Source organism: Malus domestica, chromosome 14, assembly GCF_042453785.1.
Source record: "Malus domestica chromosome 14, GDT2T_hap1".
Lineage (NCBI taxonomy): Eukaryota > Viridiplantae > Streptophyta > Magnoliopsida > Rosales > Rosaceae > Malus > Malus domestica.
The window spans coordinates 14100625-14114274 of NC_091674.1; positions in this window are offsets into that span (position 1 = coordinate 14100625).

A 13650-nucleotide genomic window follows, 5' to 3' on the forward strand; every position below is an offset into this window, starting at 1 on the left:
CTGAACAGACTTGGGTTTTATTGTGGGTTTATCAGTCGTGTTCTTTTTTTCTTTTTTTTTTTTTTGAACAAGCGATATCATTTATACTAGAGGAGAGTGGGTGTGTTTAGCCTTACAATGAGTTAATAATAATGTGGTTCACAGTCGCCTATGACGAGAATTAAACCTAACACCTCTCATTTACAAGTAAAGAGTAATATCACTAAACTGTAGTACTAAACGGCTTTTCAGTAGTTAGATTGGGAACATAATCTTTGTGTAATTCTTCTTATTTATAGACAGTCAATTAGACCTTACAAAGCATGTGACGATTGATTATTTAATCTTTGTGTAATTCTTCTTATTTATAGACAGGCAATTAGACCTTACAAAGCATGTGACGACTGATTATTTTCAATTCATGTGCAATCTGCCTGCGGATAGACTCTTTAATGTTCATTTGAATTACCTAAAATTGGGATAACGCAAAAAACAACACAATATGCAGAATTATCCAACTGAAGGCATATCGGTAGATATCTCTACAATCTAGAAAAGCAAGAAGATAAAAGGAATGAATTTGTTATATAGGAGTAGTTATATTTTGAACAACTCATTGTATGTATATAATATCGGTGTAGATGGTGAAACTATTAACAACTACTATATATACTTTTTACATGTTTTATGTAAATAGCTTTTACATATTTACACAGACAATGGTTATGATCTATTTTTAATCCCGCAGCAATGCGTGGGCTAAACTTCTAGTCTTCTTTTAAAAGTTTAATTTTAATATTTCTCTTCAATGGGCCCAATTTCTACTTTTTCTTTATTTTAATAGGTTCAACAACCACTTTTCCTTTACTCTTATGCTAATCACATTTTATGCCGATTTTCAATTCTTGTTTCAGGGTGTTACTTGTCTTCTGCTGCATTCGAAGAGATTAGAGTTCTTGGTTCATTTTGGTTAATTGGTTATCAGTGCTGTTGAACCATATATTTTCACAAATTAAAAATAAATAAATAAAAATATAAAAGAAGTGGAGTAGATGTGAAGATATGTGGGGATTGCAAGTGCCCACCATCTCCAAACCAGGGCTAAAAGCCAAATGACCCCCCCCCCAAACACTCTCCAACCCATGTTAAAATTTTAGGCTAAATGCCAAATGTTATTTCTGGGCCAAATACCCCCCCAGCTTTCCCCATGGCTAAATGCCAAATGTTTATCGGAATTTAAATTTTTTTAAATTAAAATGTTCATAAAATTAATTTACAATAATCCACATATTTATTTTTAAAAAAATGATTTAAGAAAAAAATTAGCCTAAGTTCATTCTTTAATAATTCCGGGCTAAAATTTTAGGGCAGCAGGGTTAGAGCAGAAAAGATGTTTCTGGGCTAAAAGCCAAATTTTCCTGGCTAAAAAATTTAGCTTTTAGCCCAAGGGTTGGAGATGGTCTTAAGGAGTGAAAACAATATGGAGGTTGATTTTTATCCCTAAATATATATAAAAATGAGATAATAAAATCACTTCACAACTGGAGACGTGGGTGGTTTTCTACGGGTATCCCACTATGCAGGGTACGTGGTAGCACTCACCCACTAACCACAACTTCCGTTTCCACTGTTCGCCTATAAAATGCACTAAGCCAAAGCAAATGGGAGAGAGACGACAAATGGCTGAGAGATATCAGAGAGAAGTAGCAAAATGAGAAGAACCAAAACGCTGCTGAAATTCAAGAAGCTTTGCAGAAGACAAAGTGCGGAGAAAGTGAGAAGCAAGCAAGAATCTCTCTCAGTCATAAACCAAGACCAAGAACTCCAAGCGAGGGAACCGAAAAATACAAAGGAAAGGTGGACAACAAAAAGGAAAAGCAAGGACTCAAAAGGTATAAATCCATTTTTTGGGTTATTCTTTCCTTTGTGTTTTGTTTTGTTTCTCTCTACTTTGCAAGGAAAAAAAAGAAGCAATTTGCTTCTTCAATCTCTCCCATTCCCCGAAGCAAAAATGAAGGTGGGGACTCTAAAGAAGCAAGCCTGTAAACGGGTCGGGTTTATTGGGTTTGGGTCGGGTTCAACCCGATATGTTAAGTTAACGGATCATCCGAACTCAACCCGTTAAGCTAACGGATCACCCGAACCCGACCCGTTAAGCTAACGGGTCACCCGAACCCGACCCGTTAAGCTAACGGGTCACTTGTTTCACCCGTTAACAATTATTATTATTATTTTTTGCATAAAATTTATTTTTTGTTATTAAGACTTTACTAAAATTACTAAAATATCATCAACTAACGAGTGCTAACAAGTGTTAACGGGTCCTAACGGATCTAACAGGTTGACCCAAAGTGACCCGTTATTTAACGGGTTGTTAACGGGTTCACCCGTTAGCGACCTGACCCGTTAAGCATCCATCCAAATACAAATATTAACGGGTTGAGTTGGGTCGGGTTAACGGGTTGGGTCCAAAATGCCAGGGCTATCTCCAAGGCCTCAGGATTCATATCCAAATCCCACAACAATTTGCCTTTTTCGGAAAAATGCAACCAATTAGCATAAAAAGGTGGTCAAGAAATCCCAGCCGTAGTTTATGAGTTAGAAGACAAAAAAAAAAATGCTTCAAAAATCCCAGGACCTACTCGTTAAGCATTTTCTCGGCACAACATGTCTCTACATAGACACGAAGGTGCCGAAAATCTTTACGGGGACGGTCAAAATCTACTCGTCAAGAATTTCCTCGGCACAACATGTCTCTAAGTGTCTGGAGATGCCGGAAAATGATTTGTACAGAACGGTCAGATCTACTTGTTAAACATTTTCTCGGCACAACATGTCTCTACAAAGACACGGAAGTGCTGACAAATGATCTCTACGGGGACGGTCAAAATCTGTTGGTCAAGAAATATTCTACACCACAAAGGTTTTAAAGACAGCAACGTTTAAAAGAAAAACAAAGAAAGAGAAGAAAAAGGAGTAGTCCATGCCACTCCCTACAGAGTCGTCCCAGCCATGAATTTCTAAGTGGTCTAGACCACTCGTCGAAGTTCGAGATGAATCTCCATGGCTAGACGCTCTACGTTCCATGCCATCATCATCGACTCCATAAATTTCCAGGGAGTGGTCGCTGCTCTCCATTGTCTATGCTCCGTCCAAAGAAAGAAGACGCATGTAGTCCTCCGTCTTCACCACAACTAAACTCCCATAAATAGCACGAGTCTGAAGAAAGCAAAAAGTGAAAATAGCGGAGATGCAACAGTCTCGTGTAGAGTGACAACGTAGCTGCCAAATAGGGATGACAACAACATTCCTCTACTGTTGCAACGAAGAGCAGTATGCTCTTTCCTTGGTGACAAGTCTTGGAGAAAGCCCAGCCAACAACTGTGAGTACCTTACAAATAGTAGAAAAAAAAAGTCATCCTGCCCTTTTTGTTTTGAGTACACACTTGGGGAAAGAAACCACCGACTGTGATGGTTGCAGCAAATGAGAGGAAGGCAACCCCTACTCATTGTCATTCATTTATTTTCTTCTCATGCAAATATGAGAAGTGAAAAAGTAATGAAGATGAACAAAGCAATCTCCACTATGATTTCAAGGACCATAGCAGCTGTTGTTGTATGTCTTTCATAAAGATCCCATTAAAATTGGGATAACAAAAGAACAAAGAAAGCTACGGTAGAAAATGGAAAATATAGAGGGAAAAGAAGAAAGAAAACATATTGTTCATCACGTGGGTGTTGCAGCAAGCTTGTGGTGAAATCAAAAAAGAAAATGATGTCTTCCTACAATTAGGAAGGTTCCAGCAAAAGCACATTTAAAATGATGTTCACATAAGGTTCCAATCTTATAAAAAGGCTATTTAAACATGGACCCACAAAGAAACAAGACAAAAACTTCTGAGAGGAAGATGTCAATTGCTGCTTCCATGTCTTTTGTCCAAGAAATAAAAGAAAGATGGATGAACCTCCATGCTACACACGTGGGCTTTATGAATATGGCCTCCATCAAGTTGAAATTATTCATGAAGCCTGAAATGCGGAGACAAAAGATACGGCACTAAGCCAAAGTCAAATGCCAAAATATTAGAGGATTAATTTTACTTAGGCGCTCAAACGGCACAAAGTCGCTTTAAAATTCCAATGGCACGAGGCCGCCTCAAATGGCACAAAGCCACATCAAATTCTAAATGGCACAAAGCCGATTAAATAGCACGAAGCTGATTCAAGCTCCAAGTAACTCAAGGTCCTCGCCTACAAGAGCCTAAACTGCACAAGGCATCAAATTCCAACAAATACATTGTGAACTACGCCGGTTTGATTCCGCCAAGGATACATAGGCAATCTAGTACCATATTATAGACGCAACCACAAAGCTCAAACACAAAAAACTGAATCCCTGGTTCATTCAACCAAATTGACCCAAACAAAACCAAACACCAAATCCTTTTTAGTGGGTCATTCACTCACTAAAAATCCGCATACCAAATCAAAAGAACTACAGGCGGCTTGATCCCTCAACGAGGGTACGTAGGCAATTTAGGCCTTTCGCTTAAATGCAGCCACAAAATCAAATAAAAACACCAACCCTCGAAATTCATATTTTTCATGTTAGAATCAAGGGGTGTTCAGTTCTTTAAGTGAAGGGTTGTAATTAATGGACGCATAGTCTAGAATAGGTCGAACTCAAATTAATAAAACCCTCTTCGGAAAAATGAATGAGGGTGAAATTGTGTCGAGTGAATTATTTGTTTACATATTGTGTACAATTTTTGCTCAACAGGTGCATCATGATCTCTAGAAAGTAGTTGGAGGCTATTTTCAAGGGAATGAATATGGTGCTAGCTTTGATGGAAATTAAAATAAAAATTATCAAACTTTTGTTGTAAGGCTCTAATATTTTCTTATGTCCTAACCTCATACCTGGTTGCTTAATTTTTTTTATTTTATTTTGTCAAATGATAGATTTTGTTAGATTAACTATCGACGAGGTTCGAGCCCACGCAGCCATGCAAGGGCTCAACACATTTCCATCACTGTGGTAAACAGTCACTTGCTACATGATTGCTTAAGTTGGATGTTCCCAAAGCTGTCTAAGAGAACATGTTGCCTATCAATGAGTTCTTGTATCCTTTGCCTATACCTCAGAGTGAGATTTTTGATACCATTAACTATAGTGCCATTAAAGTTAAAAGTGGGTACTGGTAGGGATGTTGATATATTCATGCTTGTTAAAACCAAATTCGTGCACCACCGTGAGTGGTGGAGATGCACAAATCCATGTAACCTGTAAAAGAACAAACAACCATGAGCAAGCCTTGGGCACAAGGGGGTTGGCGGTGGGTGGGTGTGCGCCAAGGGCTCTTTGACGGTCAAGTTTGTAATCAAGTATAAGATTCAAGTAGTGGGCAAGATAATTCGAGTGCAGAGATTCTGTTATTGGAAACAAATCCTAGATAGGTGTATTTGTGTGAACCAGAAGAGATACATTTTAATGATAGAATCCTTATTATAAGCCGGGAGAATCCTAGAGGATATGTAGAAGTAGATATTGCACCATTTAGGAGTTATGATTAATTGTGGCGCACACTAGGGATAGATTAAAAAAACTAAAAACCTAACAAAAAGGGGGACCGGACACTAAACTAACATCGAAAAATTAAAAACCGATAAAAAACTTAATCAAAAAAGAAAAAATAAAAGGGTAAATTACATAGTCCATCAGATTTGAGGTCTATTACAATCTCATACAACAACTTTAAAACATTTCACTTTCATATTTCCAGTACCATTTTATTTCAAAATAACACCTTCGTTAGATTTTCCATCCATTAGTCTGTTAAATATTGGCGTGGCTGCCACATTTCTGCTGATGTGGTTGCCACATGGCAAAAAAAATAATTTTTTAATTTTTTTTTTAAAACCTAAATCTTCTAAATATTAATATATATATATATATATATAAACTGAAACCTTCCCTCATCCTCATCTCTTCTCCCTACAACCCCCAAACCCATATCCCCCATCTCCATCTTCTTCCCTGCAACCTAGAAAGAAAAGAAAGAAGAAGAAAAAAAAAACCCCATTCGATTCGTATTTTCCCCCATCTTCCCCTCTCTTCCCCTCTATTCCCCTCTCTTCTCCCCCATATTCATCTTCTTCCCCCAACCCCCTACCTGCAACCCATAAAAAAAAAAAAAAAAAAAACCCAGATCCCATCTCGCCATCACCGGGTTCGTGGAATGGAGGGTGTGTAGAGAAGGAAAGAGGGTGGGTGCGGAGGGAGGGAGAGTCGTGGGTTGGGGGGTGCACATGGAGGGTCGCAGGTGGGGGGGGGAGGGTGTTCTGGGTTTCTGGTTTTGGGGTGAGGGACGTGGGTGGGGTAGGGTGGGGGGGGGGGGAGGTTATCATTTCTGGGTTGCATGGAAGAAGATGAAGATGGGGGATATGGGTTTGGGGGTTACGGGGAGAATAGAGGATTTTGGGAGTTGCATAAGGGTAGGGGGAGAAGGGATCTGTGTTTCGGGATTTTCTAGTTTTTTTTTTAATTTTTTTAATTTTTTAATTTTAATATTTAGAAGATTTAGGTGTTTTTCTTTAAAAAAAATAAAAAAATATTTTTTTTTAAAATAAAAATAATAATTTTTTTTCCATGTGGCAGCCACATCAGCACAAATGTGGTAGCTACGTTAACATTTAACAGACTAATGGATGAAAAATCTAACGAAGGTGTTATTTTGAAATAAAATGGTACTGGATGTATGAAAGTGAAATGTTTTAAAGTTGTTGTATGGGGTTGTAATAGATCTCAAACCTGAGGGGCTACTATGTAATTTACCCAAAATAAAACCGAATTGAACCAAATCCCTTTACACTTAAAACGACCCTATTTTATGTTTAGAGTATTTAAACCTACGCCTCATCTGCTATCTCCTCTCATAGCCCGCTACTCACTCACAGTCACAACCTCACCTTGCAATTTTCTTATTATTAGTTTACCAATGCTCTCTACTCTCATACCCTTGCTGCTCCACTCACAAGTCACAACCTCACCCTGCGATTTTCTTATTATTAAATATTAGTCTACCAATGCTCTCTGCTTTCATACCCTTGCTGAATCCCTTTAGTACAGCTACCTTCTCACTTTCCTCATTTTCTTATTATTAGTCTTCCAATGCAAGCCTCGTTTATAAATTCCATATTAAAAAAAAAGGGAACCGAACAAAACCAAACCGAAAAAATAAAACTGAACCAAAAGAAAATTGAACCGAATCAAATTGAATGGAAGTTTCGGTTTGGTTTTGGTTTTGGCAAAAAACCAAACCCACTCCTAGCTCACGCCAGTCCTTAGATTGTAGGAACTCCAAGACTTATCGAGATCTAACTGATTCCATACTAGATTAGATCTCGTGTCTTACGGAACAAGCTTGGTTATTCTAGCGAAGTCGCTCTGACTAAACTTCTGTGGTGGCACCGCTGCTCCAATGGATCCAACTTCGCTCGGAGCTAATGAGTCCATAACCGAACTTCTGAGGTAACGATATTCAGATCAACAAATTGGGTCCATATATTCACGATTCTAAAGAGGTGGAAAATCTGGTCTCACATATATAATGAAAAAACACCCATAGTAGGTAGCCTTAAAAAAAGTATATAGACATGGATTATTTTTTGGAATGCCTTATGGAACTTAACATCAATCACCCTTTCATAATTGAAACGTAAATTGCGTCACTAAAGACTTTGAAACATGATCCTGTCTCACTTTGTCACATTCCATCAAATCTGTTAAGTCTCTAATGTGGCACAAGTCCACTTAGTTGCTGACATGTGTTGCCACATCATTGACACATAAAAAATTTAATATTTTAAAAACATTAAAGAATCACTTTGAAAAATTAGAGATGGAAATTAGAGGAAAAGACTTGTGAGAGCGAGAGAAGTAGCAGCGGAAGAGAGAGGCTTGCGGCTGCGGCGATGTCAGGTAGCTGCATCACTCCTGGATCGTATTGTGAATGCCCACAAGCCTTGTTGTGTTCTTCGCCATAATCAACCGGGTCGCCCTTCATATAATAGAACAATTCACGAGCTCTGAAGCTTCAAAAACCCCCACTAAACCATGTTATCTTCAAAAGGTGCAGAACAAGAACAACTATTAAGATATAAATCATGAAAACTAAGGCATTTATTGCAAGTAGATTTGATGGATCGTACTTTTATATAGAGGATTTGAACACGAAAGAAGCCTAACAGAACCAATAGAGCAGAGTCGCGTATAATTTTAAACTCGTTCTCTAAACCCTAGCTGCTCTAAACCCATGAGTGTCGAATGAGAAATCTAGTGTATTGCTCATTCGATGCCCATGGGTATCGATTTGAGAAATCACCCATGTTTTTATTTGTTTTCTTTGTAGTTCACGTAGCATTCTTCGCCATATCCCAGCCTTCATCACCGTTTTTTGTGTCTTGGTAAACCCAATCCTTATCCTACAACCACCCTCCTTCAACCTCAAACATCCACCCTCTTCCACTTGTTCATTTGCCTCTCCTCTCCACCTGCCGTCCGTCCCTCAACCTCTACTCAAAGCCACGAGCAACAAACCAGATTTTGTCCCCTTAGTCTCATCCTCGTCCCTTTTGTTTTCGTTTTTGGTTCTACTTGCAGGTGCTTGTGTTTGTGGTTCAGATATGTTGACTCTTCTCCAGTGTATCAGTCTTGGTTTGGTTTGCGCTACGTTTCCTTCGTCGAATTCAACGCAGAGTTGGTTTTCTTCGGGTGATTACCTATGTGGTTGCTGGAAAGGTGATGGCGGCAGTCGAGGTCGTGTTGTGCAGGTTATCTTCTGCATTTTTGCTGATTGGGCTTTAGCTATCCCTATGTTTCAATGGAACTGCTTGCTTTGTTTTCGACCACAAAAAAGAACCAATAGAGCAGAATTTAGGTTGTTCTAAAAGAAAAATTGTGAACGGTGTACTGGTAAATAAAAAAGAAATCTTCTTGAGCAGTTTGGAAAAGGATTGAAGATTCGCATTCAACATAAACTGAATCAAGTAAATAAGCTAAGAGTAACCAATTAAAAGTTACGGTGAAAAATGGAATTACAATTTACAAATACCTCTGACTCTTCAACTTCTTCTTCAACCCCCAGAAAAGCAAAACCTAGAAGGCTCCTTACTACAGAACGAAAAGTCTGAAGCTTTATTTTCTCTTTAAAACCAAACCTGAAGCTTTTCTACGTACGCATGAAAGCCCTTCTCCGCTGCCGTTCATTCACTATTTGTTTCTTTTATTTTTAATTTTTTAACTGATCTCTTGTAAACATTAAATATATTTTAAGCTGATGTGGTAATGACATGGAAAACATGTCAGCAAGTAGTTGGCTCCACTTATGCCACAGGAACCAACATATTTGACGAAATGTGATAAAGTAAATACTGATCACGATCCTCTCCTTAGCAAATGGTGAAGATCATTCTAACCAAGTTCATCAGGCCGTTGAAATTTTATCCAAATAGTTATAATTATTATAACTTTTAGAAGGATCCTTGTTTGTAGTATTTGGATAAAATTTTAACGGCCCAATAAGCTTGGTTAGGAGGATCCTTATCCTTTGCTCAAGAGAGAATCCAAATCCAAAGTAATACGAAACTTGAGTTTCAATGTGTTGAATAACGCAATTTACATTTCAACTATTAAATAACGCAATTTACATTTCAAGACAAAGACATTGCAAAACATAAGCCTAGAGACATCAACGTTTTCTAAAGGAAAAAAAAAAAACTGAATAATACAAAAATAGATTATAAAAAAATAAATCTGGAATATGGTATAGGCAGATTGTCTGTCCTCCTGTTATAGTGCCCTTCTCATCCCCTTCTATTTGTGCAGTTACGGTTAAGCTACGTCAATATTTTATATTGATTTTTTATAGAGATAATAAGATAAAAAATAATAAAAATATAAAATGTTGATGTGACTTAACCGTGACCGCACAAATAGAAAAAAATAAAAAATACACTATAACAGGAGGGCAGACAATCTACCTCCTACTGTAATACCTTGACAGAACAGCAAGCCATAGCTTTGTAGGTTTGTTGCTGTTTGCAAAACGGAAATTAAAAATAAAAAAGATTCTGCAGGTTGCTGCCGCTGCTGGCACCTCCAAGGCTCCAACGGCTAGTTTGAAAGATGACCACTCAACGGTCACTAACCCCTATCTGCCAAATAGACCAAAAGAATCATATATGTATGTTTTGGGGCCAATATCTAAATTTTTTTGGGAAATTGTGTTCTTAATGTTGGGTTTTTGTTTATCTTCAGTTAAAATAATATTTATAATACTCAATAGACTATTAAAAACTAATAATTTTTTTAATCTTTTAGGAATTGTGTTAATTAAATACCTTCACAATTCATTCTAAGAGACACATGGATCGTATCATTTGATCTATTGTTATATGCTTTTTTTCTGGGAATTGAAGAGGGACGTAGGTCGGACTTTTGTTTTTTTTTGTTGTCAAACGATTGTTTTATTATATATTAAATTAGAGAGCCGGCGGGGTTCGAAATCATATAGTGGTGCAAGACCAACACTCATCTTTACTACTGTGATAGATGGCCACTTTCAAGTTGAACTTATGTTGAGGGGCACACACACAGAGGAGGAGGGGATCAACTAATCCTTTATGGGTGTGTTTGTTTGGCTTCATTAAGTTTCAATGGATTGGACATGATTATATATTAGTATAGACATGTGTTTGTTATAGACAAGGCTAAATTTAATGGGATAAAGGAGGACTCGCCTTGACTAAATCTCTCACTAGAAGGTCTTAGCACGGCCCCTCCAAAACAACGGGATTGCTAGTCTCGCCTCCTTCATCTGCAAGCGTCCCATGAACCAACATGAGTAGCATCAGCACCTCTTCTCTGATGACCAAACCAGAAACGGCTGTCGCCGATCTCCATCACGACAAACCCAGTGTTTTTTTTTTGGCATCTAGGTCGGTGATTTGGGGTATTTCGCCATCTGGGTCGACCCAAACGATGACAAAGACGGGTCTTTTGCTACATCTGCTCTATTTTGCCCTTCCCATCTCCTTTTTCCTTGCATCCCACAACTAGAAAATCCAACTCATAAAACCCAAAAAAATTATGTGGGATGAGCTTGAATCAACGATGGGATTGATGTGGAAAGCAAACCAAACCCAGAAAACATAAAAATCCCTAATCACAGATCTTCCCTATCTTTCACCTTTGAGCCAATTACACATGCACCCCACCCCAACTCCTTAATTTTCACTCGATTTTGCTCTGTGGTTTGTTTTTGAAGACATGCAGTCGATTATGAAGTTGTGAGATGAAGTGAATGAGTAAGAGGGTGGGGGAGAAGGAGTTGGACAGGAAATGAAAAGGAAAGAGATGGGAAAAAGGAAGAGAGATAGTTTGACCAAAGAAAAATGGAGAGATAGAGTGAATTCTAGAAAATGAAAAAAAACAAAAAGAAAAAAGAAAAAAATTGATTTTTATTATCTTGCTTTTTAGTTCGAGACTATACTAAACACTTCACTAAGTTAGTCCAGCTTAGTCTATTCTAAGCCAATCCAGCTTAATCCTTAAAACTAGTCTAGTCCGAGATAGTCCTCCCAAAAGTTTGAAGGAATATGCCTGCATGGGCTTGGTTGTTACCTTGTGTACTTGGCGCAGTGGTGGCAACATTTTCCCTTTTTATTGTTTTATCTTTTTCATCATGTGCATCAATCCATATAAGTTAGGTGTAGGCAAACGGGCTCTGGACCCGAGGGTTGGGATGAGTCCAAATATGTAGGAAAACGGGTCATCGGCGCTAACCCTTTGTCTCTTAGTGTATGCTGTCAATTAGTCTCTCTCTCAGTCTGTCAACTCTTGTTGACTCCTAATCTTTCAGACCCAAATTCGCAGTGCAACTTCGTTGTCACAAGTCTTCACCCCTTTGCAAGACTCGTACACCTGTGCATCCGCAAAAACTAGCCCATTATGGGCGGGGTTAGATTCAGTTTTATTTTTAAAATACACACGATCCACTCCGTCTCATCCCATTTCATTTTCAAATGGGTTTGGTCCCTTCAATTTTGGTTGGTGGCTCGACACCTCAAAATCCATTTAGTATATAAATTTTTGCACTATATTTGGTAGTTCAATAATTTTTTGTTAACAAACAATATAAGCTACATTAAGGGGGTAGGGATAAGTTTAGCCTTACAATGGGCTAGTAATAATGTGGTTCAAAATCGCTTTTGGCGAGAATCGAACCTAAAACCTCTTACTTATGAGTGAAGATGAATACAACTAGACTGTAGTATTAAATGGCGACACTCCAAATATTTAAACACCTTCCTTTTCATTTTTTTTTTCATTTGTGGAGTTCCTAATTTGTTTTATTGGATATTATTTTTCTCTTTTTATTACTTGGACACAAGTAAATACTAAATAGAGAAGTCACCGATGTTTATAAATACATAATTCGTTAAAAAGGTTGCGGGGCGTAGCCGCGCCAATTCACTTTTTACTTTTCTTTTGGTTTTTTTTTCTAAGTGGGGAGGGGACTAGTGAGTCTTAAAGTATAAGAATTCATTGGATACTTAGTATATATAACCATATATAGGGACTGTATGGAGCATCTCCAAAACCACCACCTTTGAGTACTCATTTAAGGATTTAAAAAGAATCTTTGTGTACCTAAACGAATCGCCTCTAATTAAAGAGTCCTTATAGTAGAATCCCAAATTTGAGGTTTTTATGATTTTATGTGAGAATTTGATTAGGTGCATATTTTTTTGAGCATTTTCTCTTGCATTAATTTTAAAAATTCAAACTGCATATCTTTCAAATCTATATTCATAGTGAAATTTGAAACAATTAATGCATTTAATCATGACCAAGGAAGAAAATATCGGTAATATCGGAAATATCGGTAGTCCGAAAACACGGAAATATCGGTAAAATATCGATATCGATAAAAATTACATGGAAACCACGGAAATTGTAAGAAAAACTTGGAAATTTTTAATGAAACTTTGTAGGATGTTTATTTAGTCAATTATCTATTAGTTTATCACAAAAAATTGGAAGGAAATGCATTGCATGATGGATTTAACTGATTTAAGTTGATTATATAGCGAGCTGGCAAACATTGTGAGTGTAGAAAATATGTAGTAATTAATGAAAGAAGTTTAAACACACCATAATCATTTATATATAATTAATTAGTACAATATTTGGAGGTTTTATTTAGGATATTAAAAAAAAAAAGGGAAGTGAATAAAATGATGAAGAATAATGTGCCGAATTTGACACTTTAAATTTCTTACACATAAGAATAAGACTAAACTTTAATTTGGATGCCGATTATGTTTTTTCAAGTTTATATAAAGTAAAAGAATTGAATTTTGGAAACCAGGAGTGTGTCAATTGAATTTTGGCCGGCGTGCAAGGTATCAATCTCTTCGTCTCGTCGAGTAGTACAACTTTCCTTTTTGTTTCACTCAATTTCGTTGAGTATTGAAAAAGTTATACTCATTTGAATCTTACCCAGTTTCCGGCGACCTCAGTGGCTTTCGAGGCAATTTCCGGCCAAAGCACAATGAGTCAGATGTCGTGTAAGGTACCATTCTCTTCGTCTCTTCGAGGGCTACAAC